Here is a 24,065-nt window from a genome sequence, read left to right as displayed (position 1 = left end):
TACATGCGTCTTCTCCTCGGTAATCTATCACAGTGTGTACCTCGTAGGATGCGCAGTAGCAAAGCCCACCCCAAACACGCCCCCAGCCCTGCGTAAGTGCGTAGGCAGCAGCAGCATGATTACTCAAAGTGCGCGGAAGGAAATTTAAATAATTCCCTTGGTATCGCGATTTGTACCACTAATCCTTTCTCAAGTCCGAAGTCAGGGTGTTGGTTTTACATAAATAAAGAACCTCCTAAATGTTTATACAACCCCGAGTCAGGATGTTTGTGTTAATAATCTGCCTTCCCAGCCGTGAAAGATTATTTTTCTTGGACAGCGAGTTTAATCTGTCTGAAATTGAAGCTGCATGATTCTGATGTTGTTGACTATGTTGTATCTATGTTTGTAACCCTACTGAAAACTGCATATTATACTTAGCTCTAAATGTTTCTGTTGTTCCTAATGTACTTGTACTCTGCTATCTGGAGTTTTTCTCCCCGAGTCTCCGCTGAAAATGGACATATATCTAGTCGGACTTTCCCAGTAAACAAATGTAAAATAAATAATCAAAGTTACACCATAACCTGCTGCAGCAACAGTACTGCCCCTTATTCTTGTATTATTATCATTTTTATTATTTGTATCATCATGGAACTTATAAACAAAGACATTGGTAATCTCCAAACTCTGGACCCCACCCAGTTCGGGTTTGTAAAACGCAGATCATGTCTCCTAAACCTTATATACTTTTTTGAAGCAGTCACCAAACCATATATGAGGGTAAAGTGGTTCACACAGCCTATCTAGATCCATATCTCTCAAGTGTACCTCATTATGAGGAACGTACCTAATTTGGGGTCTTAAAAAGTTCAAGTTCCTCATTGAAAAACTCTTGTCACACATTCATTGTTAGGAATTTTTTTTTTTTAAGTGAAATCCATTGTAAATAGAAATCTACTTTTTTTTGGCTTTTCCCAGTTAGGGGGTCGCCATAGCAGATCACATGTCCGCTCATGATTGGCAGTGGAGTTTTACAGTGTCGAGTTGCCAGCCCGACACCCAACATTCCACAGAAGGCACACACACTCACTCACACCTAGGGCCAATTTAGAGTGTCCAATCCACTTACAGCATGTCTTTGGGATGTGGGAGGAAACCGGAGCACCCGGAGGAAACCCACACGACCACAGGGAGGACATGCAGACTCCGCACAGAAGGCACCCCAGCCGAGGATCAAACCAGGGAACCTCTTGCTGTGAGGCGACAACTCTAACCGCTGCACCACCATGGCCTTCTACGTGGCACACCTCATCCAGTAAAAAAGAGGTCATCGTTCCCCTTTACTTGTCACTCATTAGACCCATTATAGAGTACAACGCCCCTTTTGGTATGTACCTCGCAAGACATCTACAACAACTGGAAAGGCTGCAGAAATACCTCACAAAGAGGATTACCAGCCTCAAACAGATGCCTTATGCAGACCATCTAAAAAACTCCAGCTTTACTCTGTTGCATATCGCCTACTCAGAGGCGATCTCTGCCTAACATACAAAGCTATGTGAAACCCAGAGCTGTTGGACATGCTCCACTTAAAGAAATCCCAATCCCTCCAAGCTACACATTCTAGGGACCTAAACCTTGTCACTACAATAAACAGAACATGCTGAGGGATAGATTCCTGTCTTCGAGACCTCCCATACTCTGGAACAAACTACCTATCTATATCAAACAAAGCTCTTCATTAGCACTCTTCAAGAAAAATCTTGATTGGATGGGAAATAGGAAATTCACCCCGGGGATCACCTCTGTGGCTCTGCTCAACAGGGGCACAGGAAAATCATTTTCTTGGGTGGTGAAAGCCAGGGTACTTATTGGCTAGGCTTATATAGGCCTAGGGCCAATAGCCTAGTACCTACCTATGAACCTATTGTTATTAACATATGCACATGACTCCAGATTTCTAAGTAAATCTGCAGTACTCAAAAGTATAATTTACTTCTTTCTACCTGACTAAGCTTTCTTGTTTGTATTGCTGAAGGCTTACCACCCAACTGATGTGGATACCTAAAGGCAAGACAGTGTGTTTGCACATCTATCAACTTAAAAGGTACAGGCCAACACGGAAGGACTGTGGCTGACCAAGTTCGCAGATGACTGCAAACTGGGCGCAATAATCGACTCTCCAGCCGACACAAGCATCCTCCAAAAGGGCCTCATAGAAACAGACAACTGGTGCCAGAGCCATGGCCTCAAGCTAAATGCCAAAAAGTGTATGGTCATCCCCTTTGGCAAAAACAAAGTGCCCACAAATTACCACATAGATGGTAATCCATTAAGTACAGAAGAAGTAATTAGGGACCTGGGGACCCAAGTTGATAGCAATCTCTCATTTGACAACCACGTGGCCAAAGTGGTTAGAAAAACCTTTTATATAGCCCACCTAATCATGAAGGGATTCACATCTAGATCAGGGGAGGTCATTGTGCCTCTTTACTCATCCCTCATCAGGCCCATAATTGAGTACAATGCCCCTTTTGGGATGTACCTTACCAGACACCTGCAGCAACTGGAAAGACCCCAAAAGTACCTCACCAAGAGGATCAAAGGGCTCAAACAGATGCCATATGCTGCCCGGTAAAAGAAACTCCAGCTCTACTCAGTGGCATACCACCTGTTCAGAGGCGATCTGTGCCTGACGTATAAAGCCATGTCCAACCCGAGTTAATGGACATGCTGCACCTCAGAAAATCCAAATCCCATCGAGCTACGTGCTCGAGAGACTTGAACCTCAGCACTGAAATAAATAGGACATGCTGGAGGGACAGATTCATAACCCAGAGGCTCCCTTCACTCTGGAATAAAATCCCAGTCCAGGTTAGGCAGAGTCCCTCATTGACTCTCTTCAAGAGGAATCTTGATGAGTGGATGGGAGATCGTAGGTTTATCCCGGGTATCACTTCTGTGTCACTGTTAGACAGAGGCACAGTATACTAACCTCGAAAAAGGGCATAGCAAAATAAATTTAAAATGGGTGGCGAAAGCCAAACACATTTTGGCTAGGCTTATAAATGCCCTAGGGCAGATAGCCTAGTATGAACCTATGAATATGTGAGCTAACAAAGTGACTGTTAAGAAAGTTTTACTACTCAAGGCCTTTATAGTGCCCCAAAATTACCAAGGTAAAACTTTAAAGCATTCTTCCCATGAACTGTAAGTGGAATGCCATAAAACTCCCCCCTCTCTCCCTTTGTAAGTGCATAGTGCTGTCTGATCTGTTTTGTATCCACCAAACCTACCCCTATAAAACCTAATTACACTGCAGGAAGTGGGGGGATAAGAAAACCCTCTGCTTGCTGCAGTACAAGCTTGTTTTTCTGCTCTTGCAGAAAACTTTACAGCCATGGGTTAACATCCTAGCTTCAATTAGCAGGTAAAATGAAAACTTTTGCCCATTTAGAAATAATCCCACTTTTTCAAACAGGAAAATGCTTTAAATCTGTTTTCTGTTCCACTGGCCACCTTACAGTGATAACTAAATATTACCAACAAATCAAAGCTTTGACCTCATATGAAATATTCCAGCCTTTCCTGAAGAAATTCTGTGTACTGACCTTTCTGCCCTTCTGCTTTTTCTTTCTCCTTAAAGAAAGTAACACCGCTAAAACTGAAATGGTTACAAGATTCTGCTACTTAGCCACAGAATCCCAGCCAGCCAACTGCTCTTTACTCCACCAAGGTTTAGCAATGTGTTAGCAGGTAAAATAAATAAATAAACAACAAATAAATCCACAGGGTTATCAAATGTAAGCACGGGCTTTATGGTCCCGAACAAAAGAGTTTCCACTTTTTGCCAAACCTTTCTATCCGCAATTACTCATTTTATTCATTTACAACCTGCAGATGGCTGAAAATCCCATAAGAACTAGCTTAAATTTAATGACCCAACCAACTGAATTATGTATTATTCATTTTTTAAGAAGTTAACCGGACACAATTTACTTGCACTAAGCACAAGTTAGTGAACCAAACATGATTTAAATTGCATTGAGCATATAAGCATGCCTCAACTCACTAGCCTTGCCATGTGATTCTTCACTCGCCCCAGCCATCCAGTTAATTGCAGGCCATGACTATTATTTGATTTAAATTTAGCCTGATACCTTCAGGTATATAGTTGAGCCTCTAGCCAGTTTGTAACCTAATCTCCAGGCCTTTCAAAACCAAAAACTGATTTAAATTACAAGATTACTCAAACTAAAACTATTACATCAAATACTAACTTAAAAAAACTGCCTACATGCCCTTAAACCAAAATGTCTTTAAACTTCAACAATAACATAACTTAACTTTTTCTCTGAAACAAAACATCAAAGGCTCCCAACCTGGACTCTCATACAAAATCAAAAAATCACCTTGTTCACACACATCACCGACATTGTTCAAACTTGGAAAGCTGCCAAGGTAGAGATCCACAAGCTGTCAAGTTAGAGACTGAAAACACTGATTTGCTTTGCAAATTTCCTGATCCCCACCATAATATGATCTCAATCAGAATGGTTCAATGAATGGCATGCTCAATGAAATGCCATTGGATGTGAAGTTTTGATAAAGTAATAGGAACCCCTGTGAAGCATCTGTTTGTGAGCCTGTGTGTTGGACCTGCTCAAGGAGTCTGCCACTAGATTGTGCTCTGAAGGAATACACAGTGTCTGAAGAGTTAACTGATAACCAAAAGCAAGATCCCAAGCCTGAAGAGCCAGCCTGCAAAGAAGGTAAGACTTTGTGTCCCTATACTTGTTGACATACCACATCACTGTGGTTTTGTCTGCATAAACCTTCAGAGGATCTGGAGAGAGCATATGGTTAAAAGTCTGAAGGGCCAGAATCAAAGCTCTAATCTCTTTGATGTTGATATGGTCTGATGGGAGACCAGACACCCTGACCTTTTAGGTGACCATAGAAATCCCCCAACCCCAAGTCTGAAGCATCAGTTTTTGAGACGGAACCAGAGGCAGGCCTGGGTTGAGGGTAGGTGGGTAGGTAAGTTGCTGAATCCACCACTTGAATTCCTTCTTTAGACAAGGAAGGAAAGGCACTCTGAAATCCAGAGGGTGGCAATGCCGAAGGCAAACTGACCTGAGGTAGCACTGAAGCTTCCGCATATGTATTCTGGCAAGAGGGGGCATTGGAATAGTAGAAGCCATTAATCCTAGGGCCCAAAGAAACTCCCTGGCTGGAATGGCAGGCAAGGGAAGAAGAGAATGAAAGAAAGCTGTCAAGGACAAAACCTTTGGAGCTGGAAAAGAGACCAACATTTGCATTGTCTGAATCCTGCAGCCCAGATATACATGATCCCGAGGAGTCAGGACAGACTTCTGTAAGTTGATGTGACCCCATACTTTGAAGGAGAGATAAGATTGACTCCACAGCCTGTAAAAAGCAACTAGGAAAAGGTGCCTGAATCATTAAGTCATCTGAATAAGGAAAAAATCTGAATGGCTTGGAGTCTGCAAAAAGCAATCATAGGAGCTAGGCATTTATGAATAACTCTGAGGCAGTAGAGAGGCCAAATGTCAGAGCACAGAACTGAAAACAAGAGGAAGAAACAGAAAAATGCAAAAACTTCCTGAAAAGAGGGTGAATATGGAGAGGAAGGTAGCATCACTCAGGTCCAAGTACAACAGAAAAGCCTGGGGCAGCAATAAAGGAAACAGGGTTTGAAGAGAAAGCCTCCAAAAGGAAGGAACCTTGAGAAAGTTATTGAGCGAGGAGAGATCCAGAATAGGCCTCCAAGTGCTCTCATTTTGAGAACCAGGAGCGTTCTTCAGTAGAATCCCTTTCCTACTTGGGAAGGAGGAATAGGCTGAATAGCTCACTGGTCCACAAAGAGGAAGTTGCTCTCAAGCAGGTTAAGGAATTGCTGAAAAAGGAGGTAGAGACTTCCACACCATGAAGTATCCTTGATGGATGATGGACACAACAAGAATTTGAAGTGATAAGTTGCCAGTTTGGAAGACAGAGGGAGAGCCAAAGGGATAAAGAAACCTGACTGAGTATTCTGGGGGAGGGGGGCGCAAAATGTCAAAGAGAAGCGGACTTGCCAACTAAAGGAGGCTTCTTGGCCACAGGAGCCTGAGAAGACTTATGAGGAGGAACTCACCTACCACCTTTCCTGCATTTCCTGGCCTGACAAGTCTGCCTCTAAATAAAAGCAGTCTTAGTAGTATAGTTCCTCTGAACTTAGGGATGGGGGACACAAACATATTTAAGGTGCTGCAAAGCTTTACCTCCCTCCTAAAGTGTTTAGTTAAGACCAAGGCCTTAATGTCATCAGGTAATGAGTGAAGATGAAGCCAATAATAACGTCTCATGACAGACCCAAAGGCAGCAGCTTTGGAAGGGGCATCAGCAGCATTTGATAGAGTGGTGAGTCCCCTGAGAGGTAGAACCCACAACTGACAGAGCACAGGACCTTCCTTCAGAATCAGAGCGGTCAACAATAACCTGACAAGTCTGGGCACTCAAGGACAGAGCATATCTGATCATTTGGGTCTGGTAATGGCCGAAAAGGCCAATGTGGCAGCAGTAGTACAGACCTTCTTCCCAATCCTCTCCATGACTCTGTCCTTATCTGAAGGATGGCCGAAAAGGCCAATGTGGCAGCAGTAGTACAGACCTTCTTTCCAATCCTCTCCATGACTCTACTGTCCTTATCTGAAGGATGGCCGAAAAGGCCAATGTGGCAGCAGTAGTACAGACCTTCTTCCCAATCCTCTCCATGACTCTACTGTCCTTATCTGAAGGATGGCCGAAAAGGCCAATGTGGCAGCAGTAGTACAGACCTTCTTCCCAATCCTCTCCATGACTCTGTCCTTATCTGAAGGATGGCCGAAAAGGCCAATGTGGCAGCAGTAGTACAGACCTTCTTCCCAATCCTCTCCATGACTCTACTGTCCTTATCTGAAGGATGGCCGAAAAGGCCAATGTGGCAGCAGTAGTACAGACCTTCTTCCCAATCCTCTCCATGACTCTACTGTCCTTATCTGAAGGATGGCCGAAAAGGCCAATGTGGCAGCAGTAGTACAGACCTTCTTCCCAATCCTCTCCATGACTCTGTCCTTATCTGAAGGATGGCGAAAAGGCCAATGTGGCAGCAGTAGTACAGACCTTCTTTCCAATCCTCTCCATGACTCTACTGTCCTTATCTGAAGGATGGCCGAAAAGGCCAATGTGGCAGCAGTAGTACAGACCTTCTTCCCAATCCTCTCCATGACTCTACTGTCCTTATCTGAAGGATGGCCGAAAAGGCCAATGTGGCAGCAGTAGTACAGACCTTCTTCCCAATCCTCTCCATGACTCTGTCCTTATCTGAAGGATGGCCGAAAAGGCCAATGTGGCAGCAGTAGTACAGACCTTCTTTCCAATCCTCTCCATGACTCTACTGTCCTTATCTGAAGGATGGCCGAAAAGGCCAATGTGGCAGCAGTAGTACAGACCTTCTTCCCAATCCTCTCCATGACTCTACTGTCCTTATCTGAAGGATGGCCGAAAAGGCCAATGTGGCAGCAGTAGTACAGACCTTCTTCCCAATCCTCTCCATGACTCTGTCCTTATCTGAAGGATGGCCGAAAAGGCCAATGTGGCAGCAGTAGTACAGACCTTCTTTCCAATCCTCTCCATGACTCTACTGTCCTTATCTGAAGGATGGCCGAAAAGGCCAATGTGGCAGCAGTAGTACAGACCTTCTTCCCAATCCTCTCCATGACTCTGTCCTTATCTGAAGGATGGCCGAAAAGGCCAATGTGGCAGCAGTAGTACAGACCTTCTTCCCAATCCTCTCCATGACTCTACTGTCCTTATCTGAAGGATGGCCGAAAAGGCCAATGTGGCAGCAGTAGTACAGACCTTCTTTCCAATCCTCTCCATGACTCTACTGTCCTTATCTGAAGGATGGCCGAAAAGGCCAATGTGGCAGCAGTAGTACAGACCTTCTTTCCAATCCTCTCCATGACTCTACTGTCCTTATCTGAAGGCAAGAGCTTAGTAGAGGGCAAAAGCTTGGAAGGCTTGTCAGAAGAGACCAACACCACAACAGGATCAACAGAAGGACATTTAAGCAGTAATTGGCAATGTTCAGGAACTTTGTGGAATCTGTCAGGTTTCTTGGGAACAGGGAACTGAGAATTAGGAGTCAGAGACAGGTTGACAGCTATAAACATGTCTGACATGGCAGCCAACACAGGAGGTACTGCAGAAAGTTTAGGTGTGCCAGCCTGAAGCAACTCATAATACTTCTTCTGGACATCAGACACCTGAGAAGAATCCACAAAGTATTTCATCACCCTGGCTACTGTTTTCCCAAAAGACAACTCCTCAATAGGAGACTCAGCTAACATTCACTTTTATCAGAGTCATAAGCCAATGGAGAAGGCAGCTGAGAAGAATAAGTCAAAGACCCCTCATCATACTCCAAATCCTCATCTCAGGAATCAGGTTCCCTACGCCTTTTAGAAGGAGTAGAGGTGAAGTAGGCACATAAACCCCTTGGGGAGGCTTCAGGGCCATTAGGGCATTAAACAGGCCCTGAGTAAACTTCTAACATTCCCTTTGAGGATCCTTAGGATACGCTTGCCACCTATCCAGTATTTTTCCAGACTATCCAGAAAGCAGATTGACTATCCATTAGTCCAGAAAGCACTGTACAAAGTCCGGTATTTTGTGTAGAAGCATGGACAGAATCCTGCAGTTTACTGAAATTTAACCAGCGTCTTTTTTTTTGTCACAAAAAGCATCTAAAGTGATGCAGTGGAGTCTGAGATACTCTTTCTTTTTCTTTGTTATGGAGTAATGCTATGTAGACTAGGCACATGAAAATGGGCTAATAAGGATGTTTCACCCTAATAAAGTCTGTGTTTACATCATAAAATGGGCTTGGTTGTGGCCAGAGATGGGTTGGGTCTGGGCACAGTCATGGACAGATCAGCAGGTGTGGCTTCAGTCTGGTTTTAGCATTGCAAGAGGTGGCAACCCTAAGAAGAATGTTTGATCTGCTTTTTCTTGGTAGGGACATCAGCCCTGAAAAACACTTGAGGTTCCAACCCCTGACAAGATTCGATCAGAGTACCCGGCACCACTTCCCTGAGAAACATTTGCATAATCCCTCTAGGACCCTCCAGGATAACTAACTGTGGTTTGCCCTCAATGTCCAGAAAAGACACCTGCAAAGCCTCAGAGGATGTGTGAAAGGAAGGATCCATGCCGGCCTCTGACAGGGTCATGGCACAGGAATTCGATGTCGACAGTGGAAAGCCTACAGAGCTATCACCCACTTCGAGAGACATCCAGTGGAGGCTGGACAGCAAAGGATTCCAGACGAGATTTCGTGGCCGCCTTCTTGATTAATGGAAGTACCTTGGGAATAATTGGTTCCATCATGCTAACCTGGGCCAACTGTTTAAGCCTCTGGTCTTCAAGATAAATGGCCAGGGAAGACAACAGGCTTCTAAAAATCTTAGGCACAAATTCTACAGAAGTATGGTCTTGGGAAGCACCCAAACTAATAAAAGATGCTCTTCATAATGATTTTGGTGGGGAAATCTGCCTCCCACACTGACATTTTCCCTTTTCAGATGACGAACTCCAGGCAGCCAAAAGAAAACAAGACCAACAATAAGAAAGAAAGAAAGAAAAGACCCCAATGGGGCACTTATCTGATGGTTAAGTATCAGCACAGTGAAGGGCATTCAGACTGATGATCGACAATGGCATTTGGAGTGCCGGCAAAGAAGTTCTGGGTAAGTCTGTCCATACACCACCGTTATACTTTCCGTCCTGTACAAGGAGGAGCATATGTGTGACATGTGGTGTGTACAAAATCTAAAGGCTTTGGTACACTGGCTTTACTTTGGTCTATCCTTGGCAGGAGATCCCTAAGGTGAAAAATACTTGAACAATGACACAGAAGGGCATCCGCAGTGGCCTGAGCCAGAAGGTAGTCACCACAATGATCTTGGGGGGAGTTCCTGATGAATCTTCAGATGTACCCTGGATATTAGTGGAAAGGGTGGAAAACATACAGGAACATTCCTTTTGGAGAAAAAAAAAAAGCATCTAGCTTCCAGGCCTTTTTGCATCAAGTCCTGGAACAGAATCTTGCTGGTTGGTTGTTCAGACAGGGGGCAAACAGGTTTACTTGAGGAGCTCCCCAAAGGGGGATCAAATCCTGGAAGAACCCCAACCTAGTTTACATTCATGAGTGTCTTCCTTGGTCCTGCTTAGGTTGTCTGCCATACAGTTTTGCTTTGATGGAATGTAGCATGTAGAGTGACATTGTGATGTAAAGCTATAGCTAACATGAATAGTTTTCACAGGGGGTACGACCTGGTTCCCCCTTGCTTGGTGATGTATTACAGGAGTTCCTGGGGACCAAAGATGGTTCAGTGAGTTAAGTACCTTGATCAGGACAAGCACCTGTCCTTAGTGTCCTGCACTCCCTGCACTTTTATCCCTCCTGAAGAGACATCTGTGATGACTCTTGGATCAGGGAGGGAGAAGGGGAGACCTGGATTTAAGCACGTCTGTTATCTCCATCAAAAGATTTCTCTTCTGACAAACCCCAGCAGTGGGATTTGAAAAGATAAATGGTGGTGATGCTGGGACCAAAGAGCTATCAGATACCACAATATCTTTGTCTTGAGGAGACATGCTATGGGCTATCATGAGAATCATGGATGTCATAAGAAAAAATCCTGAAGTATTCCCTTGCAGTGACCAAAGAGTGAGTGAAAAAAAACACTAAAAATAAATCTAGATAAAGATTAATTTTTTCCTGTGTAAAAAAATGACCTTTTAACAAAGGTGTCTGGTTGACAATCCAGAAACATAATCCTGTGTGAAAAAGTCAAAGACTTCAGAATGTTCTCTTGGAATCTCAATTTGCATAGGAGATCTCACAACCAAGACAGAGATTCCAGACACTTTGAAAAAGTCTCTACAAAGATATGCAAGTCATGTAAATAAGGAAACGTGGATACCTTGAAGCCTGCAAGAAGCTACAACTGGAGCTAGATACTTTGTGAACAGTCGTGGTCTAGTGGATAGTTCAAAGGGTAAAGCAGAGAACTGATAATGGTGTCCAAACACAAAACTCTTAAAAAGTCTGAAGTCTAGATGAATAGGGATGTGATAAACATCTAAAGTATAGTATTACCAGAAACAGGAAGCACAAAGAAGGGGTAACAGTTTGTGAAGTGACATTTTAAATTTGAGCACCATCGCAAACATGTTTAAGAAAGATCCTGAATTGGTCTCCAAAAATTTATTTTCTTTGGCACTAGAAACATCTATGAGTAAAAACCCTTCCCAGCCTGGGAAGGAGGAACTGGTTCTGTCATTACATGGGACAGCGTCTGATGAAGGATCAGTAGAATCCAAAGAGTCTGACCTGCAGTATGAGTAATGACCCCTTAGAAAGGAGGTGCTGTGTCCCATAACGACCCCTTAGAAAGGAGGAGGTGTCTCATACTGTCATCTGTAACCTTGACGAATGATTTTCAGAAAGCATTTGTCTGAAACTGTGTGTTGCCAAAGAGAAAATGGATATTCAGACTTTCTGGAAGAATAAAGGGACCAGGGTAGAAGGTGTTCAAAAGTTATCTTCAGTATCATTCAGACTTGGACTGCCTTTGGTTTTGGGAGCCCCTTGCCATTTCTTCTTAAAAGTCTGTTTACTTTTATTTTAAGATAGTTTCCTCTGCTTTTTGCCAGAATTGGATGAGGATATAGAAAATATAACTTCAGTACCAAAGACATTTTGAAAGAGCATGATTTTTTTACTAGTGTGAGTTCTGAAGAAACAAACATATTAGATAAGATTGGTGTCAGTGCTCCAAACTACTAAAAACTCAGCAACCCAGACAACCCAAGATTGATTAGTGTCTCAGGATGCTGGAGAAGACAGGGTGGAGTAGATGAGTGAAATATGAATTATGTCAGCGTACCTGCTTGGGAAGAGAGAGAAGGGTGTGTTGCCCCCCCCCCACCATGTAATGACCTGTCACTCCAGGGGAGCGGTGTAGGCTGCTTCTCTGAGAACGTGCCCAAAAAGCAGAGGGACATGGGTGATCTGATCAAACTAGTATGGTAGCTCTTGCAGGGGCATATCAAACAGTGAGTGCACCTATGTATCAGGTGCACAGGCAATCCATTTGTAGTTATGCAGAAGCCCACATCACCACCAGGGGTGTAGTTAGGCCACAAGTAAAAATTTCCCAATGGCTGCCAAGATGAGGGCTCCATGATTTACACTTGCCTCAATGGGTACAAAGGGCCTGGGAATAGCTGTTGCCCCATAAAGATTGAATGGGATCTTGGGAAATATAAGGCAACCAAGTCTTGTGACCATTTATGCTCTGCTAGTACCCACCCTCGGACTGTACCTCCTTTACCAAATGAAGACTAGGCCAGTCAAGTCAGGGATAAATTTGTGAATATTGATCCAGTCATGTAGTTCTTATACAAAGGAGAACAATGTATCACACTGCTTGATTTCCAGTGTGAGTCTATTCCAGATGTGAAGAAAGCTCTGCATCGCACTGCTTGGTTTGCAGTGGGAGTCTACTCCAGATGTGAGGAAGGTGCTGCTTGCAGTGGGAATCTATTCCAGATATGAGGAAGGTGCTGCATCGCACTGCTTGGTTTCCAGTGGGAGTCTATTCCAGATACAAGGAAGGTGCGACACTCTCTCTCCACAGTGTTTTATTTATTTGCTGAGGAGAATTTAGATCACTGATTCTGGAACCTGTGGGATTATTTCATTAGTGGCGCTACAAGAGACCCAGGACCACTGGGTCCCTAATGACACAGAAGACAAGACATACATCTCCTCTTGGGAGTCTGTAATATACTGACTAAAGGGGTGGCACTTCCAGACTTTTCTGGTATTTTAAGATCACCACTGGCTTAAAAACCTAATTAAGACCGCTCTGGGGTGTTTCAAGTTGTTAGATACATTTAGTGAGGTACATCCCAAAGGGGGGTGTTGTATTCAACAACTGGCTTAACCAATGCTGAATGTAAGGGGACAATGACCTTTTTAGATCTGGATGACTCCTTTGGCAGTTGACTGCGCTAAGTAAAAGGACTTTTTTATTGCTGTCAATCAAAACAGAGTGAATTATCCACACAAGTTTCAAGGTCTTTAACGACATTCTCATTTTGAAATTGAGTGTTGTCTGTGTTATATGGCAGGGGAGGGGCAGTTTACAAAATGTCATAATATTTTTTAGCATTTAACATGAACCAGTTCTGACTACACCATGCATAAGTATAGCAAGGGTGAGGTGAGGGGGTCTGTTGAATGAGGAGTGGACCAGCATTGAGAGTTAACAGTAGTTTATTGTACACAACATGAGTTTGTCTGCATAACGTGCATCCCTCTGCATGCACACTCTATGACAAGCTTAGCAACGCCCCCAACCATGTACTTCCTAAACTACAGTGACTGTCAAGGTACAAAAACAGAGCACTGTCACTGTTTTATGTCCTCCATGAACTAAGTTTGTTGCAATATTTTCTTTAGACACGTTCATGAATTAACATTAAATTAACAATTCAACACAGCCTGTCTAACAATTCACTGTACATATTTAGGATTGGGTTTACAGACTCTTCCTGCCTGTGTCATATACAGATTTTGATTTGAACTAGAAACAGGAACTGTCTTTAGAGGTTTATTTGGTACTGAAACATTGCTTTGTATTTCAGAACCAAGTCAGACTGTCCACTTGGAGAAGACTGGTTGGTGATTCGATCAAGGAACTGGGAGCACTGGTACACACAGTCTGTTGTGGCTTTAACTCCAGAACAGGCAAAATGTGTCGACGATTTCTTCTGACTGAACTATGTAGGACCTTGGTTCAGTACAAATGTCCTTCACAATACCTACACGATCGTGACCTTTTGAAGTTTGCATTCTTAACAACTTCTTCTTGCAACAGTGATCAAAGAGGTCTACTGGTTTTGTCACAGAATAACTTTTGCAAGTGGCATTTTTTCGACAGTCGAGCTTTAACTACTTTATTGCTTTTTGAGGTTGACACTAACAGCAGTTTGCTGATTGGAAGGGTTGTGTGTGTTTGTCTTGACATCAGTTTGTGAGCTGGTGACCCAAGTGTCTGGTCAAGAGGAATGTTTCAAAGGTTTAGTAAATCATGGAATACATCAATCAGTCTGTATGTTTTGGACTTTTCCATGACATGTTTTGCAGCACAAACTGCATGTTCAGCCAGGCTAAAAGCTTGTGGGCTTTCTGGGCTACTGGGTACATAAACAAAATCCTAAAATGCAGCAAATTCTTTCAGTCAAGAGGAGAAGGTTAACACCCACACTACATCTCAAGCAACACATAGCCCTTCTAAACTCACACCACCAACACCCACATATAGCAACACTAAATCCACCTATGCGGAGGCCCTTAACTGTAACTTGCCCAAGCAACAAGGACCTCCGAAGCTGAAACACAAACAAACACCAATCACAACCAAAGTCTCACATAACTCACAACACCAGTGTGCCACCCAGCAACAGCCCCTACGGCAAGACAACGTACCTAACGCTTTAGTCATAGGTGACTCTATAGTCAGGCACACTAATGTCCCACTCACCAGGCTGAACAAGGAGAAAATTACAGTGAGCTGCCTGTCAGGTGCCAGGATCCACCACATAACTCATGCACTCAAGTCACTCTACAACAAGTACAAATATGACTCTGTCATTGTCCATGTTGGAGTGAATGACTTGAGATGTACCTGCCTGGACTACATGAAAAGAGACATGGAAGAGCTCTGTGATCATGTGGCCCAGGCAGGTATGACCCTTGCTCTGAGTAGCATCCTGCCTTCACCCAGAATGATACCACAATGTAAGGACAAAATGATTGACTTCAACAATTGGCTAAGCTTCTGGTGTCATTCAAAGGGGATCCAGTATCTGTCTGCCTGGGATGACATGATCGACAGACCATGATGCTTTGCCAGAGATGGTCTGCACCTGTCGCCCCTGGGATTCAGGTTACTGGCAAAGGCTCTTGCCACCCCTATAGTGCCTTTTTTAGGCAAAGTTCAAAAGACAAAACCACCACCATAACAGGTACAAGCATGCAAAATCCGAAGGTAATGCTACTCAATGCTAGAAGTCTAAACCTCAAAATGCACTCTCTCGAGGCACTCCTAAAAATAGAGAACATCGATATCTGTGCAGTAACTGAGACCTGGTTCAAGGCTCCAGAGAGCACCCCTGCAATACCAGGCTACAACTCTTACCACACTTTTTGGCCACCAAACCAGGATCGAAACACTAAAGGTGGAGGAGTGTCCATATTCACCAAGGATATTCACACCACCAGGTTAGTTGCCCAACACAATGTATCTGAAATTCTCCAGGTGCAACTAACACTAGGTAAGACTGCAAACCAAATTGTAGCTTGTTACAGATCCTCCACTATGACCCAAGATTCTCACTACACCTTTCTAAACATACTGTAAAATATTAATATACAACCAAACACCCTAATACTGGGAGATTTCAACTACCCTGCCATTAACTGGGAAAACTACTCATGTACCAACACCTTTGCCCAACGGTTCTCGGAATTCATAAATTCCAATGCCCTGGATCAACTAATCCATAATCCCACCAGGGGCTCCAATATCCTAGACCTGCTCATTACCAACATGGGAAATCGATGCTCCACACCTATGGTCACCCCCTCATTGGTCAGGTCAGACCATAAGCTAAGCACCCTTAACATCCACATCCCACCCCCCACCCCCCAATAAGGAAACCTCCATAAAAAAACTTCTCCAAAGCCAACTTCATGCTACTCAAGTCAGAAGTTACAAACTTCATGACACCCATGAAGACGGGAACTGAAAGTTCAACTGCTGAATCCTATACTAAGGCACTGTACAAGCACATCCACTCATGTATGAATCGTGCCATCCCAAATAGAACCAAGATGCTCTCCTCCAAAAAAAGGGAAGCCAATCTGGTGGTCCCCTGCCATAAGCAAACTTTACAACAAAAGGAAGAAACTGTTGCAGAAAAGAGGAAAATCCCAGGATGTAAAAAAACTCTCTTACCAGCTTCAGTAAGAAGATGAGATCCATCATAAAATCCTCCAAAGCTAGTTATGAAAATAAAATTGCCAAAGATAACCACAAGACATTATATAACTATGTCAAGAATCTAAATGGCAATGCTCAGATCTGTTCTGAGCTACAACAGAATGGCATTAAATATTACTGATCCCAAGGATATTGCCAATATCCTGGCAGATCGATTCAGTGCCAACTTTACCCCCCTCTCACCCCCTAAGTGGCCCATCTCAATACCAGAAGATTGCCAAATTCTGGTAATAATGGCCACACAGGTAAAAATCGCACTCTTCAAAGCTAAGAATACAGCATCCATGGGACAATATGACATCCCAGGCTGTGTACTACATGAACTACAAAATGAACTGGTACCTCACCTAAGTGTCATGTTTAATCATACCCTCACCTCAGGCTTCATGCCCACTGAGTGGCGCACAGCTACAGTTATCCCACTCCACAAGGGGGGATCCACCTTAGATCCTGGGATCTACTGCCCCATCAGTCTGATGAGCCTGATCTGCAAGGCCATGGAATGTATTATCATGGAACTTATAAACAAAGACATTGGCAACCTTAAAACACTGGACCCCACCCAGTTTGGGTTCGTGAAGGGCCAATCTTGTCTCCTGAACCTGATTGACTTTTTCGAATCAATCTCCAGAGCCGTGGACGAGGGTAAGGCAGTCCACACAGCCTACCTGGACCTCGCCAAGGCCTTTGACACCATCCCCACTCTGGAATCATAGATAAACCTACTAAGCTGGGCATTAATCCCTACTTCACTCGATGGGTTGCCAACTGGCTTACTGACAGAACCCACACTGTAAAAGTAGCTGACTCCAAATCCATCTCCAGACAAGTGACAAGTGGAGTACCTCAGGGTTCAGTCCTGGGACCTCTCTTGTTTGGCATCTACTTCTCTGAAGTACAGGCCAACACTAAGGGACTTTGGCTAACAAAGTTTGCAGATGACTGCAAACTGGGAGCCATTATTGAATCCCCAAATGATGTCGATACTCTACAAAAGGGCCTTACAGAAACAGATGCTTGGTGCCAGAGCCATGGGCTCAAGCTCAGTGCCAAGAAATGTATAGTTATCCCCTTTGGGAAAAAACATGTACCCGTGAATTACCACGCAGATGGCAGCACACTAAATACCGAAAGTGTGATAAGAGATTTAGGGATACAGGTGGACAGTGGTCTCACCTTCAATAACCACATCGCCACAACAGTCAGGAAATCCTTCTATGTGGCACACCTCATCACTAAGGGCTTTTCATCCAGAAAAAAAGGAAGTCATTGTCCCACTGTACTCATCCCTCATTAGACCCATTATAGAATACAACTCCCCATTTGGTATGTACCTCTCAAGACATCTGCAACAACTGAAAAGGCTGCAGAAATACCTCACTAAAAGAATCACAGGCCTAAAGCAGATGCCTTATGCTGACTGCCTTAAAAAACTCCAGCTATCATCTACTCCAAGGCGATCTCTGCTTAACATACAAGGCCATGTCAAACCTAGAGCTGTTGGACATGCTACACTTAAAGAAATCCCAATCCCTAAGAACCACATGCTCCAGGGATCTAAACCTTGTCATTACAATAAACAAAACATGCTGGAGGGAGAGGTTCCTGACCCAGAGACTCCCCAGACTCTGGAATAGACTGCCCATACATGTCAAGCAGAGCACCTCTTTGGCTGTCTTCAAAAGGAACCTTGATGACTGGATGGGAGAAAGGAAATTCACCCCAGGGATCATATCGGTCACCCTGCTAGACAGGGGTCCAGAGAAGTAAATAGTGTGGGAAGAAATAGCCAGGGAATTGTTATGGCTAGACTCATATAGGCCCTAGGGCCGATAGCCTAGTACCAACCTATGAACCTATGAGCTGTTGCAGCAGTGTCAAAAGGTGCTTTAACAAAGTATTAGTTTAAGGGTGTGCACACTTATGTAACCAGCGTATTGTGCGTTATTTATTTTTTATATTTTTCCCCTAACAGATTTGTTTGTTTTTCAATTGGATTGTACAGGTTATAGGTCACATTAAAGGTGGGAAAAGTTTTGAAATGATTTATTGTGGTCTCATTTTTTTTATATCACAAAAACCTGGCATTTTAACAGGGGTGTGTACACTTTTTGTATCCACTATATGTTATATTTGGTTACATTTCCACATTAAGTAAATACAGAATAGAGTAATGTGTAGCTGATGCAGCAAGATGAAATAAAATGAAAGCTACATACATGAATGCTGTGCATTAACATGTACATATTCTAAAATGATAATTAGAGAAGAGAGCTAAGAAATGTTAGTACATTATGCAGTCAATGCAGAGCACATAAATGAGAAGGAATATAGATTATCTGAAGTGCAGAGTACAAGTAGAATGATATAAGCCCCTCCCCACCTTCAGAGATGAGAACCTTTCATCTTCTGGCTTTTCCCAGTTAGGGGTCACCACACAAGATCACCTGTCTGCTCATGATAGGCAGTGGAGCAAACTCACACGATCACAGGGAGGACATGCAGACTCCACACAGAAAGCACCCCACCCGAGAATTGAACCAGAGAATTTCTTGCTGTGAGGTGGCAGTGCTAACCAGTGCACCACTGTGGCCACCTAGATGAGAACCTTTGATACTAGAGGTATATTAAAATTGTTGTTTTCCTCTTGAATTTAGCTGCTGTATTACTGCTGCTAATCTTGTTGAGTAATTTATTGCAGATATCACAACTGATATTAGATAAAACGACATCTCCTTTGTAACGTAGATAATTGACCATATTCTGAACAGTGCCTGATGCCCTAGTTTAAGTAGAACTATCGACAATATTATAGCTCGGAGTTGTAGCAAGTTCTTTTATTGTGTGATTTACCTTGTTAGTGTGGAGGTTGTTCCTGGAATATTCCCTTTTCTCTGAGCTATGGCAACTTCAGTGGTAGTATATAAAAGTCTCATAATGATGGTTTGGCACCCAGCCACCCCAGGGCAGCATATTTAATTAAAGTCCCAGTTTTTGTGGTTTTGATCATAGATAGAAATGACCACTTTGAACCTGTTTTGTAATTACAATGAAAGTAGGCTAGCAAATGTACTTTTTTTCCTCTAAGAATAAATGTTTACACATTTTACAGTCCTGGTTTCTGCACCTAAAGTACCAAAATGTAAGGTAACTTGTTGAGGGACATTATGAACTGAGACAAGAGCTGCTCAATTTTCAGTTTCAGCCTCATGACAGTATAATATATAGAAGGTTTTATAGTATTTAAGCTAATTTCTTGAGGAGATGAACAAATTAATAGTTAACTATATACTGCAATGGTTTAATACACTCCCGTGTATCATACTAGCGTCAGGCTACATCTCCCAAAACAATACTGAGGTAGTTAGATAAACATTCATTTCGGCCTTTTTCAGACAAGACCCACTTCAGATGGCACCAACCTTTACAGAAAGGATGCAGAGTATACAAGAGATAAGAGATTATACACAGTGTTAAGAGCAGAATAGGTAACTACCCTTATTTGATGGTGGAAGATCAGAAGGCTGTGGATTCTATTCCCACCCCAAAATAGTAGCCCCAAATAAATGGCTTTTTAATTCATTAAATTATTTCACCCTCTTGAATGAAGTTGAAGACAGTCTGTGTAAGATGAATAGCTTGCTAGTGTCAGCAGGAGGACAGAACTGATTTTTATGGTTTTATGACAGGGCAGGGGCACGCATCTAAACTGAGGATTAATGTTTCATATGTTTCTTTTAGTGAACTTTGCTGTGATCATATTTGTCATTGCTGAAGGCTTAGTGTATATCAATGCACCTTCCTGGTTAGCAGCATGCCAAGCAGTCAGTAGTGACACACCCTTATCTAAAACAGCTGTTGATGTGCTTCCCTCTTAACAAAGGGACTGCATGTGTTTAAGACCATAAGAACAGAATTAATGGTGTGTGTGTGTATGTACATATATATATATATATATATATATATATATACACACACACACACACACACACACACACATACACATATAATATTTAAAAGAAATAAACTTATATTGTTAGTAATAAAACAGTGTTTATATTTGTCTCATTTGTTGTACTTAATTTTTCCCAGAACAAGAGGTCTGATTGAGTGTAAATTAATAACTATTTCTGGGGGTGTCATTATACCTTGATGACAGTGTATTTTTTTTGCGTTTAACCTGACAAGATCAAGTGGTATACTGTGGTTGGGGTTGTCAGTGGAGATTGGGGTTGTGCGTGACTGGAACAAATGGCCCTGATGCACTACGTCTAGCTTTGCAAAACTATAATACTTTTAAGTCTGTACTTTAAGATGAATTTACAATAATTAGCAAGCGTACGAGTAGTTCATGTATGTTTCATATCTGTTCATGGTCTATACTAAATGTTTATTTAAAAATGTTTCTAAATATGTTGAGCTTTTCTTCCCGGACATTATTGACAAGGGATTTTTGTTTTATAAAACCACGTTGCATTGCAGAAACTCAAATAAATAAATGTAAAATACATAAAATGAAACGTGTACTTGGCTGGCACACACAAGCTGTGACTAATGCTTCTGTCAACAAAATGAAAGTATGCAACGCAGCTGTTACTATTACTTGTACTTAGGGTCGCCACCTTCCTTCATGGCTAAAACCGGAGTAAAGCCGTGCCCCTCACGTCACCAGTAACCCCACCCACCCCTCTCCCACCCATTTTTGTGACATTGCAATGACATCACTCGGTGGGAACGCCCTCTTTTTTCATTCCTGCTGCCTGCTTTTGGCTGATTTACTACACTTTTCTGTAAAAAAAAAGCATAGTAAATCAGCCAATTTACAAACTCCAATAGTCTGTTTCCTTTTTGAAACAGAATACTGGAGTTTGTACAGTGTTTTCCAGACTACCGGAGAATCAGTTTGATTTCCGGATAGTCCGGGAAAAAAAATGGAGGGGTGGCAACCCTATTTGTACTTTAATCCTGGCAGGTAAAAAGTAGCTACTTTACTTAGGTAAGTGGCAGGGTGTTTGTGAATTCATTGAAGTGACTGGCCTTTTTTACTGTCTTAATGGTGGCTTTACAAGATAACTGTTTAACAATTTGGGTAAAGTCGGCTATTATGCAAGCCTATAACTACCATTTCTGTGCAACAGACTAAATTAATGCAGCCATTAATATTTTCATTTTAATCCAGGCAGGGTCAGCAGATGTTTTAGGCTGGAAATTGATATGATGGCTGTTTGTGGATGAAATGTTTGGCACTGTAGCTTTGCTGTAATTCTGGCTTTGCAGAATTAAGTGTGGGTGGGGGGGTGGGGTGCTGTTTGGAAATGAAATGAAATGAGTGGCCCTACTACTTACTGTTATAAGACTGCTGTGCAGTTGGATGGAGTGAGATGGATTGAGTACAAGTGCTGACCTCTGGATAATGTTTATGTGAAAGATGCAGTTACATTACTGTTCTGCTTTCTGATTTCAGAGGTTCAACCCAGGTACTTTCAGTAGCCTATTGTGATGGAGGACTATCATGTCACTGTGAGAATGAAATAACTGGCCAATTACTGTTGTAATTCTAGCTTTGCAAAACTAATGGGTCTGAGGGAGTAACCAATATGAGGGTCTTGCTGCTCAATGCTAGAAGGCTAAATCTCAAAATGCAGTCACTCGAAGCACTCCTTAAAATGGAGAACATCAAGATTTGTGCTATAACAGAGACCTGGTTCAAGGCAGCAGATAACACCCCTGCACTAAAAGGCTATAACTCATTCCACACCTTTCGGCCCCAGAACTTGAACTGAAGCTCCAAAGGTGGTGGTGTTTCCATATTCATAAAGGATGCTTACACCTCCAGACTGGTAGCCCAACATAACACATCAGAGATACGTCAGGTGCAGCTAACATTGGGTAAGACAGCAATTCAGGTTGTAGCCTGCTATAGGTCCCAAACCATGTCCCAAGACTCACAGTCCACATTCCTAAGCACCCTGGAGAATATTAGGGTCCAATCTAACACTCTCATACTGGGCAACTTCAACTACCCCTCCATTAACTGGGAAAACTACTCATGTACCAATACACTTGCCCAACGTTTCCTGGAATTCATTAATTCCAATGCCATGGACAAGCTTGTTCTTACCCCCACTAGAGGTAGCAACATCCCTGACCTCGTCATTACTAACATGGGTGAATGTTGCTCTACACAAATAGTCAACTCCTCCCTGGTTAGATTTGACCACAAACTAATCACCTTGGAAATCCACAACCCTCCCATGCCCCCCCTGCAAAGGTAACCACCATGAAAAACTTCTCCAAAGCTAACTTTGGGCTCCTAAAAACAGAGGTGGTTAACTTCACGGCACTCATGCAACTGGAGAATATTTGCATGATCACTGAATCATACACCAATGCACTGTACGAACACATACACAAATGCATGGATCTCGCCATACCCAATAGAACCAAGGCGCTCTCCTCCAAAAAAAGGAAGCAGTGATCCCCTGCCATAAACAAACTCTACAATAGAGGGAGGAAACTGATGCAGACTAAAGTGAAGTCACAAGAATGGAAAAACTCCCTTATCAGCCTCAACAAAAAGTTGAGATCCCTCATCAAATCCTCTAAAGCTAGATACGAAAATAGAATTGCAGCAGATAGTAAATACAACCACAAGGCCTTCTATAGTTATGTAAAGAATCTCCACAGCAATACCCAGATTTGCTCTGAGCTACTGCACAATGCTACCTCCTATACTGAGCCAAAAGATATTTCCAATGTACTGGTCGACAGATTCAGTGCCAGCTTTCCCCTCTCCCCTCAAGGACCAATCACAATACCAGTAGATTGCCAGGCACCCAGTATTACTGCTGCACATGTTAAAACATCACTGTCCAAGGCCAAGAATACAGCTTCTATGGGACCTGACAATATCCCTGGCTGTGTTCTACATGAACTACAGAGTGAACTGGCACCTCACCTGTGTGCCCTGTTCAATCACAGCCTCACCTCAGGCTTTGTCCCTACCGAATGGTGCACTGTTACAGTCATCCCTCTCCACAAAGGAGGAGTGACTACAGACCCTGGGAGCTATCACCCCATTAGCCTGACAAGTCTGATATGCAAAGCTATGGAACACATCATCATGGACCTAATAAACAAGGATATAGGGAATCTCCAAACTCTGGATCCCACGCAGTTTGGTTTTGTGAAGGGTAGTTCATAGAGACTCTGGCTGACAAAGTTCGCTGACAATTGCAAGTTAAGAGCTATTATTAACTCCCCAAGTGATGTTGACATCCTACAGAAAGGCTTCACTGAGCCCAATGACTGATGTAAGAACCATGGCCTTAAGCTTAATGCCAAAAATGTGTTGTCATCCCCTTGGGAAAAATCTGATTCCCTTGAATTACCACATCGATGGTAGTCCACTGAACACAGAAGGCATTATAAGAGATCTGTGAACACAGGTTGACAGCAACCTCTCTTTTGACCACCACGTTCGCACTGTGGCCAGAAAGTCCTTCTATGTGGCACATCTCATTACTAAGGGTTTTGCATCCAGGAAGAAAGAGGTCATTGTCTCCCTCTACTCTTCCCTCATTAGACCAATCATCGAGTACAATGCCCCATTTGGCATGTACCTCAATAGAGACCTGCAACAACTGGAGAGTCCACAAAAGTACCTCACAAAGAGGATCCTAGGCCTTAAACACTTGTCCTATATAGGCAGACACAAATAATTCCAACTATTCTCTGGCTGATATCGCCTATTTAGAGGCGATCTCTGCTTGACTTACAAAGCCATGTTTGACCCAGCTCTGTTAGAAATGCTACATTTAAAGAAATTCCAATCCCTTAGCACCACACATTCCAGAGACCTCAACCTCATTACCACAATCAATAGAACATGCTGGAGGG

The sequence above is a fragment of the Protopterus annectens genome, chromosome 10.part0 (assembly GCF_019279795.1).
Source record: "Protopterus annectens isolate FY-2018-M chromosome 10.part0, PAN1.0, whole genome shotgun sequence".
Classification (NCBI taxonomy): Eukaryota; Metazoa; Chordata; order Ceratodontiformes; family Protopteridae; genus Protopterus; species Protopterus annectens.
Note: the sequence above shows the minus strand (reverse complement) of the source record.